This window comes from Misgurnus anguillicaudatus, chromosome 21 (genome assembly GCF_027580225.2).
Source record: "Misgurnus anguillicaudatus chromosome 21, ASM2758022v2, whole genome shotgun sequence".
In the NCBI taxonomy this organism is placed as follows: Eukaryota; Metazoa; Chordata; class Actinopteri; order Cypriniformes; family Cobitidae; genus Misgurnus; species Misgurnus anguillicaudatus.
Genome location: NC_073357.2, coordinates 15,057,501 through 15,060,000, shown reverse-complemented (window position 1 = coordinate 15,060,000; position 2,500 = coordinate 15,057,501). Strand labels below are relative to the sequence as shown.

The 2,500-nt window shown below is 47.2% G+C and overlaps 1 protein-coding gene, 10 non-coding genes and 1 pseudogene across 11 annotated transcripts in view; all 12 read right to left on the bottom strand.

Annotated features, from left to right (window-relative positions):
- The window catches only part of LOC141355028 (5S ribosomal RNA), a 119-nt gene extending 96 nt beyond the window's left edge, over positions 1-23 (bottom strand). The window contains exon 1 of the ribosomal RNA XR_012361457.1: positions 1-23. This exon is cut by the window's left edge and continues 96 nt beyond it. This is a non-coding gene — a ribosomal RNA (5S ribosomal RNA).
- Positions 1-2,500, bottom strand: part of LOC129447580 (uncharacterized) — a 253,528-nt gene that overhangs the window by 78,036 nt on the left and 172,992 nt on the right. The gene's annotated exons all lie outside the window — the stretch shown is intronic.
- On the bottom strand, positions 165-283 carry LOC141355027 (5S ribosomal RNA). Its single transcript, XR_012361456.1, has one exon. It is a non-coding gene; the product is annotated as a 5S ribosomal RNA (ribosomal RNA).
- On the bottom strand, positions 412-530 carry LOC141357279 (5S ribosomal RNA). Its single transcript, XR_012363761.1, has one exon. It is a non-coding gene; the product is annotated as a 5S ribosomal RNA (ribosomal RNA).
- LOC141355026 (5S ribosomal RNA) lies at positions 660-778 on the bottom strand. Its single transcript, XR_012361455.1, has one exon. It is a non-coding gene; the product is annotated as a 5S ribosomal RNA (ribosomal RNA).
- LOC141358051 (5S ribosomal RNA) lies at positions 908-1,026 on the bottom strand. Its single transcript, XR_012364540.1, has one exon. It is a non-coding gene; the product is annotated as a 5S ribosomal RNA (ribosomal RNA).
- LOC141358107 (5S ribosomal RNA) lies at positions 1,147-1,265 on the bottom strand. The gene has a single exon (XR_012364596.1). It is a non-coding gene; the product is annotated as a 5S ribosomal RNA (ribosomal RNA).
- On the bottom strand, positions 1,407-1,525 carry LOC141355024 (5S ribosomal RNA). Its single transcript, XR_012361454.1, has one exon. It is a non-coding gene; the product is annotated as a 5S ribosomal RNA (ribosomal RNA).
- On the bottom strand, positions 1,667-1,785 carry LOC141353594 (5S ribosomal RNA). The gene has a single exon (XR_012360690.1). It is a non-coding gene; the product is annotated as a 5S ribosomal RNA (ribosomal RNA).
- LOC141353966 (5S ribosomal RNA) lies at positions 1,927-2,045 on the bottom strand (annotated as a pseudogene).
- On the bottom strand, positions 2,187-2,305 carry LOC141355023 (5S ribosomal RNA). The gene has a single exon (XR_012361453.1). It is a non-coding gene; the product is annotated as a 5S ribosomal RNA (ribosomal RNA).
- Positions 2,447-2,500, bottom strand: part of LOC141356599 (5S ribosomal RNA) — a 119-nt gene continuing 65 nt past the window's right edge. The window contains exon 1 of the ribosomal RNA XR_012363061.1: positions 2,447-2,500. This exon is cut by the window's right edge and continues 65 nt beyond it. This is a non-coding gene — a ribosomal RNA (5S ribosomal RNA).

The window sequence follows — 2,500 nt, the reverse complement described above, 5'->3', positions numbered from 1 at the left end:
CTCAGGGTGGTGTGGCCGTAAGCGAGCGCTGACTCGATTCGAGAGCCACTTCAAGACTAATGTGGCAACGCCATGCCATCGGCGAACGCTTACAGAAAGGATGCATTACTGGAACAAAATTATATGAATAAATAATTAAATAATTAATTAAATAAAGAATTAAATGCTTACAGCACCTGGTATTCCCAGGCGGTCTCCCATCCAAGTACTAACCAGGCCCGACCCTGCTTGGCTTCCGAGATCAGACGAGAGCGGGCGTGCTCAGGGTGGTGTGGCCGTAAGCGAGCGCTGACTCGATTCGAGAGCCACTTTAAGACTAATGTGGCAACGCCATGCCATGTGCGAACGCTTACAGAAAGGATGCATTTCTGGAAAAAATTATATGAATAAATAATTAAATAATTAATTAAATGCTTACAGCACCTGGTATTCCCAGGCGGTCTCCCATCCAAGTACTAACCAGGCCCGACCCTGCTTGGCTTCCGAGATCAGACGAGAGCGGGCGTGCTCAGGGTGGTGTGGCCATAAGCGAGCGCTGACTCAATTCGAGAGCCACTTCAAGACTAATGTGGCAACGCCATGCCATCGGCGAACGCTTACCGAAAGGATGCATTTCTGGAAAAAAATTATATGAATAAATAATTAAATAATTAATTAAATGCTTACAGCACCTGGTATTCCCAGGCGGTCTCCCATCCAAGTACTAACCAGGCCCGACCCTGCTTGGCTTCCGAGATCAGACGAGAGCGGGCGTGCTCAGGGTGGTGTGGCCGTAAGCGAGCGCTGACTCGATTCGAGAGCCACTTCAAGACTAATGTGGCAACGCCATGCCATCGGCGAACGCTTACAGAAAGGATGCATTTCTGGAAAAAAATTATATGAATAAATAATTAAATAATTAATTAAATGCTTACAGCACCTGGTATTCCCAGGCGGTCTCCCATCCAAGTACTAACCAGGCCCGACCCTGCTTGGCTTCCGAGATCAGACGAGAGCGGACGTGCTCAGGGTGGTGTGGCCGTAAGCGAGCGCTGATTCGATTCGAGAGCCACTTCAAGACTAATGTGGCAACGCCATGCCATTGGCGAACGCTTACAGAAAGGATGCATTTCTGGAAAAAATTATATGAATAAATAATTAATTAAATGCTTACAGCACCTGGTATTCCCAGGCGGTCTCCCATCCAAGTACTAACCAGGCCCGACCCTGCTTGGCTTCCGAGATCAGACGAGAGCGGGCGTGCTCAGGGTGGTGTGGCCGTAGGCGAGCGCTGACTCGATTCGAGAGCCACTTCAAGACTAATGTGGCAACGCCATGCCATCTGCGAACGCTTATAGAAAGGATGCATTTCTGGAAAAAAATTATATGAATAAGTAATTAAATAATTAATTAAATAAAGAATTAAATGCTTACAGCACCTGGTATTCCCAGGCGGTCTCCCATCCAAGTACTAACCAGGCCCGACCCTGCTTGGCTTCCGAGATCAGACGAGAGCGGGCGTGCTCAGGGTGGTGTGGCCGTAAGCGAGCGCTGACCCGATTCGAGAGCCACTTCAAGACTAATGTGGCAACGCCATGCCATCGGCGAACGCTTACAGAAAGGATGCATTTCTGGAAAAAAATTATATGAATAAATAAATAAATAATTAATTAAATAAAGAATTAAATGCTTACAGCACCTTGTATTCCCAGGCGGTCTCCCATCCAAGTACTAACCAGGCCCGACCCTGCTTGGCTTCCGAGATCAGACGAGAGCGGGCGTGCTCAGGGTGGTGTGGCCGTAAGCGAGCGCTGACCCGATTCGAGAGCCACTTCAAGACTAATGTGGCAACGCCATGCCATCGGCGAACGCTTACAGAAAGGATGCATTTCTGGAAAAAAATTATATGAATAAATAATTAAATAATTAATTAAATAAAGAATTAAATGCTTACAGCACCTTGTATTCCCAGGCGGTCTCCCATCCAAGTACTAACCAGGCCCGACCCTGCTTGGCTTCCGAGATCAGACGAGAGCGGGCGTGCTCAGGACGGTGTGGCCGTAAGCGAGCACTTACTCGATTCGAGAGCCACTTCAAGACTAATGTGGCAACGCCATGCCATCGGCGAACGCTTACAGAAAGGATGCATTTCTGGAAAAAAATTATATGAATAAATAATTAAATAATTAATTAAATAAAGAATTAAATGCTTACAGCACCTGGTATTCCCAGGCGGTCTCCCATCCAAGTACTAACCAGGCCCGACCCTGCTTGGCTTCCGAGATCAGACGAGAGCGGGCGTGCTCAGGGTGGTGTGGCCGTAAGCGAGCGCTGACTCGATTCGAGAGCCACTTCAAGACTAATGTGGCAACGCCATGCCATCGGCGAACGCTTACAGAAAGGATGCATTTCTGGAAAAAAATTATATGAATAAATAATTAAATAATTAATTAAATAAAGAATTAAATGCTTACAGCACCTGGTATTCCCAGGCGGTCTCCCATCCAAGTACTAACCAGGC